Source organism: Poecilia reticulata, chromosome 8 (genome assembly GCF_904066995.2).
Source record: "Poecilia reticulata chromosome 8, P_reticulata-male-v2, whole genome shotgun sequence".
NCBI classification, from domain to species: Eukaryota; Metazoa; Chordata; class Actinopteri; order Cyprinodontiformes; family Poeciliidae; genus Poecilia; species Poecilia reticulata.
The window spans coordinates 5,795,303-5,808,155 of NC_088837.1; the positions used below are offsets into that span (position 1 = coordinate 5,795,303).

Here is a 12,853-nt window from a genome sequence, read left to right on the forward strand (position 1 = left end):
CAGGGTTAAGCCACTTGGCTTTTGGACAGTATGTGGCGTATATTTCCCAACCCGTCGCCCCTCCCTCTCATCCTCGGAGTTCCAAGTTAAATGATCAGAAAGACAATCGGGTCATAAACCGGCTCTTTTTAACGCCTCTTCACTCACACTGCCTGGGACCTAAAGATGCCAGACTGGAGAGTGTGTGTGTGTGTGTGTGTGTGTGTGTGTGTGTGTGTGTGTGCACACGCTGAGAGTAGAGTCCTTCAGTTTGCCTCACAGCAGACTATACACTATAAAACTCAACTGCCCTAAACAAACTTAATAAATTCTCCCAACATATAAAGGTTCATTTAACCATCTTAGGTTACTTCCACCTATTTGTTTTTTTTTTGTTTGTTTTTTTTTTTACAATTTATGTTTGGCTTTGTTGGCGCAATTTTTTTCAACTTAATTTTCATGATTTGATTTATCTTCATGATTTTTGTATGCCAAAGTAGAAAAATCTATGTTCTTTAAGTGCTTTCTTGCCATTTACTCCAAATCAAAACGCATTAACAACTTAATCCTCATTACCGTCCGCCATGATTGCAGTTTTTATTACTGCGTCTGCGTACCACGACGCAGAACAGTGGCGCTTGTCGAGAATCAATGACGTTCAGACTCGGGCCACATTTGAAAAGATCAGATTTAGGGCCACATGTCCAAGCGGCCTGGATCACATTTGTCACTTCTGACTGCAATGTGAACGTTGCATAAAAGTTGCAGGATACTGGCCCCGGTGGACTGGAGTTTAAGACCACTGAGATCATTTTTCAGCAGCACTACTTGCAATAAGTTGAACATGTGATGATGAAATATTAAAATTCTTGATTTTTGTTCATTCCTTACCGAGGGAGAGTGCTAGAAATAAAGATTAATAGTGGAAATTGTGAAGATGCATTAATATTTGCTATTTTTTATTTATTTTTAATCATAATGCGTAATATATTTTTACAGCATCTTTTACGTGACATGAGCGGATGAAGGGCTAATTTATTTGCAATAATTTTTTTTTACTTGTATTTTTCTCCTTTTAAAGTGCGTTAGTGACCTAGTGCGAAGACGTAAACAAATCGGTCTGAATAAAAATCAACAAAATTGCTTTGGATGGATTTTATTTATTTTTTTTACTCTGTCATCGTCCTTTTCCTGCTTCCCTACATTCATACGTGAAAGTGTTGGCTCGCAACAAAAAAAAAAAAAGAATGAAAAACCTCTTGGATTAAACAAAGTGCAGAGTGACTTCGGGGTCTGGGATCTTCAAATAAACCCGGCCTGGGTGTCATGGGGACCAGGAAGTGGAATTAACCGCTATATTAGCTGACCTTCATCTTGTTGTTTGTCCCAACCTGGCTGGCTGGGCCCACGGCCGGCCGGTAACCACGGCCTCCGGCTCCAACAATGCCGGCATTTCCATCGGTAAGAAAGAAAAACACTGGCTTTAGGGGGTTTACTGAGCAAACACGGCGAGCGGTGCCAAACACTCCTCGCTCCCACATTTCACAATCGCTTTCTATATTGCCATTTTTTTTTTTTTTTCTTTTTCGCCCCTCTTGTCGCCTGCTGGAGCTCTGGGAAGCCACCAGACAGTTCTGGGTCGAGTGTGGGACAGAAACTTAGGAAAGCAGCACTGACCTGTGAGTAGAAGCGCTCTTGTTGATGAGTTACGCAGAAAAAAAAAACATGACAAATAAGGACATGGAGGTTTTAATTTCGAGTGCGGCTAAAAGGTAAAACATGTCCACGGAGAGCTTCGTAATTTATATTGTGTTGTGTAATACCACTCCGCGCCATTAGGTGGCGCCGTTGACAAGAGAAAAATGAGAAACTGTAGGAAGAGTAAGACACGATGTTTAAAAACTATGACGGCATTGTGCTCATTCGTACTTGCTGTGCTACGTTAAATAAATGCACCGAGTTATCCAAGAATGTGTCTTGTTTTCCCACACCATTACAAATTGCTTGAAGAAATAATCAAACCCATCAATTATGTTATTAAAAAGCAAAAACACAAAGCAACAACAGTCAAAAACACAACCCATGGATTTGTGACGGTGCGTCAAAAACGTTTTCATATTCTATTGTTATTGCTAAGTAGAAGGAAAATCATGAATATTGTCACCATCCTAAAATAATAGACCTAGTCATCTTTTTTGCCAAAAGTGATTTTGAGTCCTCAAAACAACCCACTCTCTTTTCATTACCAAAATATGATTTAGGCCAAAAAACAGGGATCATCTTCGGCAAAAAAAATTAATAAATAACATTACTTAAGGTATTATTTTAGGAAGGTGGTGATATGAATTCAGGCTTCTTCAGTCTGATTCATTAATTCAGTTTAGTAATTCTACTAACAATATTACATTTACTCTTATACTGCAAAGACATGCAAGTGAACGACAAGAAAACAACAAAAATAGCAATAAAATCATTAAAAATAACGTTAAAGACATTAGAATGTAGATGAGAACAATAAAAATAAAAACTGATCAGGGCAAAAATCAAAAGGACTAAAATTAATAATAAATTAAGCATGAATAAGACACAAGTGTTGATAATTAAAAACATATATGATATGCCAATGGAGAGTTTTGTGACAGAAAGTTATGACACAAATACATGCCAGCATTAATAAGTGATTGACTACACAAGCAGAAAAACACAGTAAAAACGGATCATGAGTTTTGTGTTCATGTCTTATTTTATTTTTTTCCACGTTTCTTCAGAAAACCGAATCGTATTCGAGAGGATGTCTCTGTGAAATCCCCGAATAATCAAATCTCGCCACAATCCCTTGTGTTTTAAAGCTCTGTGGTCTGTTTTTACCATCATTTCAAATGTTGCTGCTTCCAGCCACAACTGAGCACAGAAGCAGAGTAAAAGTAAAGGCGCTCTCTTTGCTGCTTGTAAATCAGCTTCCCTGCTTGCTCCGATTAACGCAGGGAGACATCAAACGGTCAGGAAGCAGAACCGTTGCATAAAGAAACTTTTTACTGCGTGGTTCTGTCTCTTCCGTGTTTCTATTAGAACAATGTATAAATCTGTGCGGTTGAAAATGGTAAAAATAAAAAAAAAGAGTAGTAAAATATCCCAGGGTTTTGGGCTTTCCGACCCGGAATCTTTATCGCTCAGGGTTAAATGTCGGCTGCAAAAAGTCGGCAATAATGACGAATGAGATCAAAGAGAAAAGAAGAAAATTTAAGCTCCTGTTCTGATTTAAGGGATGATGGTGCTCCTAAGGTCGAACTTGAGTGTGTGTGTGTTTGTGAACAGCAGCCTGCGTGTGTGTGTGTCTCAGTATGTGGTGGGATTCAGTCGAATTGAAGTGGGCGTTCGAAGCCCGGGATCAGACACGTTTCAGCCTCAGTAATCATCCGCAGGGTCACCGGAGGACGGCCAGGGTCATGCTGGCAGCCAGGAGGGAATCTATTATCTCACGTTTAACAACCAACCAAACACACACACACACTCACCTTCAGCATTGTAACCTTGGGTTTACTACTGTGGTAATATCATACAGACGGTTATTATTCAGAGCGAATGAAGGAAGAAGGATAAGTATTGCCTTACACGATAAAAAGTGATGGAATAGTGTGTTTTTATCAGCTCCGTTGGATAAATGTGATTTCTCCTTTTGATTCGGGCGGGAAGTTCAAACCGACTGCGGCTCAGACTCAACATATCATTAAGATAAAAACAAAGTGGCTTCTAGCAGTCTGGGAACAATTATCCCGACGTTTCAGCGTCCAGATTTTATTCCTTTTTTCCTCCTCAGAGTCCAGCTACCACCCATAGGTTCTGGTCCCACTTTAATAAAGGGACGCAAAAGTTACATAACTTTTTATTCCTTATGCAACATGGCAGGATACCACAAGGCAACAAAATGGAATCGCTCAACATTTTGGTGTCTGTCACTGGTGTTTTATGGTTACCATGGAAACAATAATAATGCTACGTACTTCGATTTGTGTCATTTTAAAAACGGAAATGCCCTCCAAACAGAAGTTGGAGAGAGGCGGGTTAAAGGTAACAAGCGAACAAAAACATTTAAATACATTTAGGATTCTCGTAGTTACAGACTAGAAAGGTACACCAATGAACTAATTACATAATAAATATGATCCACTGACCAATATTTTTTCCGAAAGTGTTACTCTCGTGACCACAGTCTAACAGAGAAAAGATTTAGAAAAAAAAAAGTTTTATTGCACTGAACAACAAAAGAATAAAACAAAAACCACAGTACCATTAAACACAATGATCCCCAACTAAGCCTAAGTGAAAACCATCCAGTCTTTTGATTTACTCCCCTTACGCAGTAAAGGAAGGAAGCGCTTTTTTTAGCTAAGGCCCCTTTCACTTTAGATTTATTCTGATTTGTTCTTCAGGATCTCTTACACTGCTTGAACATCACACAACATTCTGGGAGAACTGATGGCAATCAGAAGGAATCGTGGACAAAATATCCAAAAACACAGATCGCTATAGATTGAGGCTTTGAATACTTAGACTGGTTTTCAAGAATTATTTTAAACATTTTTTGCAAAACTTTATGGTGGACAACTCGGTTTGTCCATCTAAATTCTCGGTTTGTCCTCATTTTCCTATCTCCTTATTGCTAAATATATTTTCATCCTTACTCATTCATTGCGGGAAAAAAATTTTTGTGTGTGTAGTCCCAGTGGAAATTAAGGGTGTTAGTTTATTACCACCAGAGTGCGCTGTTTTCCCCTAGCGATCCCACAAGTCTATAGGACAGGGGTCCCCAAACTTTTTCCTATGAGGGCCTCATAGCTTTTCCCTTCTCTGGTGGGGGACCGGAGTCAGTTTGTAACAGAAAAAGTGTGACACGTTTATCACCTGCGCTGGCATGCGCGCGCGGTTACTCGATTGATTTTTACCCAGAAAGCACATGGGCAAAAACCCTTAGTGAAACGGTCACTGGGACTGAGTAGTATATATTCCATTGAGGGAAAGAAACTTAAGTAACTTAATATATGTTAACATATAGGCTCGTTTTGAAGTATAAGCTGCTACTTACAGGCATTGCTTCAAAGAATTCGACCTGGAATGCGGCGTTTGCTGCTAGCAAACAACCGTACTGATTAAATAACATAAAAGTCAAGCAGTTCCCTAAAAGTCCAACAGATGGCAGCAATGCACCATGCAAAACAAAACACCCACAGTTTACAGGACACTCTTCCTGCTAAACTGGAAAATATAATATCTGAAAAAAAAAAATCTGAATTCTCTCTGGTATTGTTCAGGGGGGCCGGACCAAATGTGGAGGCCCGCGGGCCGTAGTTTGGGGACCACTGCTGTAGAAAGTTAAACGAAACCGGAACAACGCTACTTTGAACGCACGTATCTCACCTGTTCTTGGTTGGAGGGAGAACCGGGAAAAGCCACGCCCTTAGAGAATGACTTTATTGATCTCAATGTCCATTGAGAATGGTACTTTTTTTTTATGTTGTGTTTGCATTGAGGACGTGGAGTATTTTTTGGCTGATTTAACCTGTATTTTCGAGAGAAGAGCTGGCATTCCACGCAGGCATGTGGGTTGTACCTTTGATTTGTGACCAGGATCACCAGTCAGATCCTTCAAATGACCAAGCCATGTGGCAGACCACATGTTATGGATCAGCTACCATGGACCTTTGAGGCCCAATTTCCACCGATCGCATCATGTCTGAATCTCAGCCATCGTAAAATGCCGTTTTCTTTATGGTAACGCAGTGCAAGTAGTTAATCCGTATGGGAAGCTCAGATCTCCCAACAAATTTACGGGGATTACAAGTTACAAGAGCTCTGGGCAGCCACGGCTAATGAGAGACTCATATGTATGACCACAAAGTAACAAACCGTGGCTGCAACCCAACAGGTCCTAAAATTGTTGTGCGAGAGAACACAAACACTCCTCTGTGAAACTAATTTAACAGCTGAGCTTTGTTCATGTTGCTGGGAGAGACGTTGATAGAATGAGCACTTCTAATGACACGGACCCATTACCAGAGTGTGCCAGCGCATCTCAATGCTTGGCCATCACTCAGGAGGAGATGGGAATCAGTTAGCACTCTGACAACAAGTGTCCAGATGCCTTTCTTGCAAAATACGTGCACTTAATAAATTATCACTAAATGGAATTAAGAGAGAATATTACTCTGTTTTGATGAATAGAAGAATATTGTTTGGACAGGTTGGAGTTTATTTATTCAAATCTCACCGACGCGTTTATTTAAGCTTTCATTGGTGGTTTTGATTTTTAAAGAAATGTAGGCTCCAGTTGAGATCTTTTTTTTTACATTTATACTCTGCCTTTTAAAATTGAGAGGGACCTGTAATTAGTAATCCACGGCTACCTGTTTCTTCGGAGCATGAATGTGGTGTGACACGGAGGATAATTTCTCTTAGGGCCTATCCCAAAACATCCTACGCCCCTGTGTGAAGTGTGTACTCAGTCGAAATGGACATAAGGGTTCAAGTTTGCAGGTTGCAAGTATACAAAAACTGTAGAATTGGGATAGTGCGGGTTATGCCATCGACTTGAACCTTGAAAGTTACTGCTTTGGCATTGGTGTATTTTGCATAACTACAATAGAAACACTATGCACATCACACGAGTCACGTGACCAACAGCTGGACGTTTCTACTGGCGGAAACAACGAAGACGACGACGGGAAGTGGTAGGAGGAGGATGTTACGGCATGTTTTTTTAATAACTTTATCGCATAAACACACTTATTCAAGTGTGATTTTTAATTGCCTTATTTATTTAATGGAAACACATCAATTGCAAAATCGTGTTATTTCGACACTAGTGGAATATTGACAAAGTTTTGTGCATATTTGTTATGGGATCTCAGCAAGCGTGTAAATGTCCCTCATATGAATTATTATCCCAAATGTCTCACTTCAAACGGCAAATGAAATGCAGCCAAAGAAGTCATAAACACTTGTTCTCTGTTGTCCCCTTCTCTTCTCGGGAACTAGATATTTTCTCCCCGGTTCTTCTGTTTTCAAGTTCAGATCGATATGCTCATTTATATTGGCAGTTTGTGCTTGTTTGCTCTAAATTAAAACCACTGATGTGAGTCCAAGGACCACAGTTATAGAAGACTAAGTACTGCCACTATTGGCAAAAGTTAGTTTGTGCATAGTATTAGCAGCAGGGGTACTGATAATTATGGGAGCAATGATTTGAATCAAATGTTGGATTTTTCTAAATTTTTCAGTGAGATAAAAAAAACAACAAAAAAAACGTTTCCTTCCAGGATTTTCTTGGATGAGACTGTCCTCCCTGACAACGAGGCGGCCCTCAAACTCTCCCTCTCTGGGGTTTGCTGAGGATGTGTGAAATCCGTCTCTGCTCGATGTCGCGGCGGAGGAAGGAAGAGGGCGTTGCGGACTCGTCCGCGCTCTCTGGACTGTGGCCGTCTTCCGGTTCGGAGTGGATGAGTGACAGACTCGTTCCCGTTTCTCACAGCGTCACCGCTTCGCAATGCGTCCAGTGTGTCAGGCTGCGGCTCAAACCTCCCACTCCAAAAGCCTGGCACTGTAACATCTTACTGTTGCCGAGTTTGATACAGGGCTTTTCCCACAACTGTCTACGTGGAAAGTGAGCTAGTGATCGATACTGAAATATCGATACCTCCGATTCTAGATCTTTATTCTCTAAAATCCATTCTCAGATCAAAAATATTAACACTTTCGATGCTTCAGTTATTTGAGGAAATGCATACCATTAAAGAAAATAAACCAAACTATTGAGATATTGTCTAAATTCTTTAATTGGTGGGGAACTACTTTTCCTTCCGCCTGGAGCGGTGTGCTGCTCCTGCTCGGCTCAGTTGATAAAAATTAATAAACACCCACACTTTAAAATAAAAAAATTGAAATGGAATGAGTGTTCAATAATTGTGGCATTTAATTATATAATTTGATATTTTACTCTCAGTTCCAGTTTGAGTCAGCCCCTTTATCATAGCTGGTCCAAGAATGTTTGAAGCCATATGCAAGTTTTCATTTGTGCCCCGCAACCAAACCAACATGCCAACACCAAATTCTTCATCATTCGTAATCTACTCGGTGTGTAACATGCCTACCATTTGTCATCAGTTTACGTCATAGGCAAATGGTTAAAAGCTTTTGATTTTAACCTTGCAGGAGTAGCAAAATGAAAACAAAAAAATGTAGTAAGTAGAGTGGTGTTTAAAATACAAACAAGCAGCGCTTAGCCTGGCAGGGGGGGGCAATAAAGCCTGGCTGCCTGCCAGGCTTATAATTCATTAGAAGTGCCCCTTTATTATCCACCTTTTCGTCTTACGACACATTTGTATTCTTTGGCTTTTAGCATGTTGAGTCGTTTTCTCTTCTGTTATCATGTTTTGTTGTTTCTATTGTTCATCTTTCTCAACACTTTCTCGCAGCTACTGTTGTTTTAAAGTGCTTTATAGGTAAATGTATTTATTTCAGTTAACAAAATGTTCTCTCAGTTTCAGTTTTCGTTATTTCTTCCAGATTAGTTAACCGTACTAGCCTTGCATTTAAGGGCTGTATTCATAAACCCTTTGAATGAGGCATCAGATCAGAGGTCAGAACCGCGTCAGGTATTATGGTGAACTCGGAGGCCGCTCTCTGTACGTGACTTTTACTGGGGAAGGCAGATCATATGGAATAGATAGACGTGAGCCCTGAATCCTTTTTATTGCACCGCTTCACCTTGCGTGAGGCATCAGCAGGAGGAAGAGTGGAAACAGCCTCGGCGTAGACTCAACAGCTAGAGATGTCTCTCTCTCTCTCTGTGTGTGTGTGTCAGCATGAGAATGAGATGTGTATCTGATCGCAGTGATTTGCGTGTGAAGCCTTGACCGCTCCCCCCACCCTTCCTCAAGCCCCCTTCCTCTCTCCAGGGGAGGTGCCGTGAAACGCTCAATGGACGTCTCTCTTCCCAGCATCTGGCTCTTAGAAGTGTCTGCGCACACATGGGCTCATTAGTTCCACCTCCGGGTGGACTCCTGCCCGATCGGCGCTGATGTGATCTCACAGGGGCCCGGGCCAGGCCTCCTGAGGGACCCATAACCACCCAGGCACCAGAGCAAATAGCTCAGAGCTTACGCACACTTCTTTATGGCAGGTGATTCTTTGCCCTCTTTCCAAAGCACGCAAGAAACTTCAAAGTCTCACGCTTGGAGCGCTGCTCTCATCCTTGGCTTCCTTGCGTCTTCGGAGTCGAAATCTTGGCCGTGACCAGAGTTAGGCAACAGCAGGTGAGGTCACCGAGGGTGCTTGGATAAGCAAAACAGGGGATTTGGAGTCGTCCCAACTGTGTCTGTATCTGAAGGAAAGTACAAAAGCATGTTGATTTTTCCGATTGATTTTACCATATTTGGACCAGAAATAGTTGCTGGAAGCATAGTTAATCTTTATGTTTCCATTACAGCGGCGAGTTTTGAGGGCGTGTCACCAACTTCACACTGATTCCTCTTTATGAAACAGCTTTAGCAATTGAAATTAGGTCTAGGTAAAATATAGTTTGATCTCAAATAGGGGTGGCCATTTATCGTATCATTTATTGTGATTTTTCCTTATCATGATCAAATTTTGATTTATTGGTTGTCATGGAAAACCCCAACTGATGATTCAATGAGGGCTTGGCATTTAACAAATGTATCGTGATACATTTCTATCACGATACACATCGTGAAAATTTAGATTTACCGTTGTCATGATGAATTTAAATTAACAAGCCCAAGCCCCTCTAAGACTCCGTATAGCCGGAATTGTTTTACTATTTCCTCCACTGTTTGTCCAATGAAAGCATCAAGAAATACCAATAAATAAAAAAATCTGATTAAATGTGGCTACTTTGAACCGCTTAATGATACAAATCACACTACTTTGTGTGACTGAAGTCCATTACAAATTGGAGGCAATCAAAAAATTTCCCTGCTGATCTGTAATTGAGAAATCACTCAAGTTAAAAACATAACATTTTGAACAGTATATTGTACATATGTGGCTTTTTTTTTCTTTTTGAGACTGTTTCACTTGGATCAAGGCCCAGTTGGTAACTTTGTGTCATACTGAACACCCGCGCCAGCGGTGAAAGATGGCCTGATAGACGGGACAGACGAGGAAATGAACGGCAGCGGGAAAGATGCGGGAGGCGAGGAGGTTATCCACCAGCTGAGGAAAAACAATGGCTGGCAGCTCGGAGCGCTTTGTGATGAAAATCAGCTCTTGGGCCAATACAAACACTTGTGCAGAAAAAAAAATTGAAACATTCACACAGGAAAAAAAGTCCTCCATGACAGGAAATGAGCATCCTCTTTAGTCGCTAAGACACGGCAAAGCAGACATTCTTCACAACACGCAGGTACATAAATGTACTTTTGTCACTATGGAGATTCAAGACGTTTTGAAACATTAAACCTCGTTTGCTTTGGTCCAAATCAGTTGATGGGTTTAAGTTGTAACTTTTTACGATGCTTGGTTTGTTTTCCACACCTGACACTACAAACCCGGTATGATTGCTCGAGGCAGGACAACAAAATGTAGACACAGGAAGCCGATGCTGTGTTAGCATGTCAACTTAATAAAATTAAAATAATTGCTTGGATAAAGTTAGTTTGTTACTTGTAACCAGTTTTCTTTTTTTCCAGTGTGTAGCTATGTTTGGCTGTCTCATTCCACAGCTACATACTTTGCAGCTATGAGCTTCAGCAGTTTGACCCACAGCTAAGCTCAACAGTTCCTCTTAGCTAACTCCACACTTTTTCCAAATATGTACACAAGAGCCCGGAGGAGATCGTAGCGGCGCTCCATGCTGCATACACAGATCATAAAATACTCCGACGCGGTGTCGATTCGGCCCACGGATGCAATCTGCTTGCAAAGGAACACAAACTCTCCGAGCAGTGCTGGAAAGGTTGCCGGAACGAACCCGGTAACGGCCTCGGTCGCTGCTCAGGCCAAAAGCCGTTTCCTCATGACGGCTTCTTCGTACATGCTGTTTGGATGGAAAACCGCTGGCTCCCTGCGGGGGTCGCCGTAGCCGCGGCGGTTCCCACCAGCACCTGCAGGTCTGAAGAAAGAGCCAGCTATGCTTCACGCTGAGGCAGACTCCTCCCTGGCTGAAGGCCTTGCTGCACATCAAGGGTTCTCCCTGATCTTAGAACAGTCCATTTCCTCCCCGGGCCTCAGGTTTAATGTTGTGCAAAGTTTCATAAAATATTAACACAGGTGTCAGGCTACAAGGAGGTCTTCCCTTTGTGGAAAAATCGTTACAGTGATTTTCCATAAAAAGCTGATTTGTAGCTTTATATAAAAGTATTCACAAACCTTTTGTCAACTGGCAACCACAAACTTATAGCGGGAGTATTTAACCTTTATTAAAAATGTTCAAAACCGTCACCATAGATAAACAATGTATTGTTGTTGCGTTGCTATTGCCATGTGAAGAACTGCACCGTTCTCGATCAAAAACAACCAATCGGCGCCAGGAGCAGGGTCGCAACTACCCCGAAGGAAGGTACGGCAGGGTGAAGGAGCATAGAAAACATACGCTCGCTCTAATGTATATCAAAATTATTTCCAATAGGTTAAATTAGTGGTTATCAAATTTTTATAACCTCTAGTAAATACTAAGTTTTCCTAGTAGCACAGTAGACATTAGTACAACACAACTGATAATTTTTGTGATTATAGTAGTCAGTATGTTACCCACTGATAGTGTGTGATTAGATGAAAGATGCAGTTTAGTTTAGTTTTCAGTCAAAATTCCAGGTTGAACATTTTGAAGGATTCTTATAATCCTTGTCCTCAAAATACAACATTTCTACATTTAAAGTCTAATAAAAACATTAATTGTATTTAACCTTTATAGTAGCTTATCTTATATTTCTCTCACTCCAGTAGCAAGCATTAGGCTGGGTTTGATGTAATTAATAGATACAAGTTTCAACTATGCTCTACTTTGTGTTGCTCTATAGCATAAAATCCACATTCAAGTTCATGTCTTCAACATAATGTATTACAATAAGGCCTGAATACTACATCATATGCAACACATTTTTGAAAATGGCCAAGAGCAAATCACAGCACAGTGTCTCTTTGAGCAAACACCAGCGATCCATCATTATCGCTCTGTGCTTTCTGACACAAAGTGATAAACTGTCTGGTAATGAGCGTCTATGAACAGACCGCTGTTTGTCCGCAAACTCTTACGACCGCAGCTCAGCTCGGGACGTTTTCGCCGTGGTATTTGTTGTTGTGTTTAAAGGCGCTGAGGAACAATCCGGCCTCCCTTCCTTTTCTCCCCGCAAGCGGCCGCGTCTGTCATCACAGCGCCGTTCACGAGGCCAAGACCAACCGGAGAAACACTAATCATGTCATCGCTGCTCTGGACCAGAGCAAGACCCCTCTCGTTTGGCCAGATAGCAGCTTGTTGTTGCTCTGTCCTCTGGGGGAGCTGTGGCGCTGTGGTGGGCCCAGATATTGCCAGGAAACGTTGTAGGTCGGCCGATTACCTTGGAACTCGCGTCTTGAATTCTTTTGTGATGATTTCTGCGTTGAATTGCTGTCAGTGTCCATTAAAGGTGCAATGTTGTGTGTTTTCCAGACACATGCTGCCAATTTAGAGCGCAATTAGGTAAATATGTCACCTTCAGTTGCTGTAAAAATGCTGCATATATCAAATATGACTTCAAAGAAATCTGACTTTGATATTTAACACCTTGAAATTTTGCCTCTGTCGCTTTAAAGACTCCTGCTGTTTCTGAATCTCCGCCTTCAGGAAGTCGTCACAACATGGCTCCTCTATTAACCCTTTAAC

At 41.3% G+C, this 12,853-nt stretch overlaps 1 long non-coding RNA gene across 1 annotated transcript; it reads left to right on the forward strand.

Moving 5' to 3' along the window:
- The first annotated feature begins 1,254 nt into the window (after window positions 1-1,254).
- On the forward strand, window positions 1,255-7,781 carry LOC103468396 (uncharacterized). The gene is made up of 2 exons (XR_014088825.1): window positions 1,255-1,658; window positions 7,293-7,781. It is a non-coding gene; the product is annotated as an uncharacterized LOC103468396 (long non-coding RNA).
- The last annotated feature ends 5,072 nt before the right edge of the window (window positions 7,782-12,853 follow it).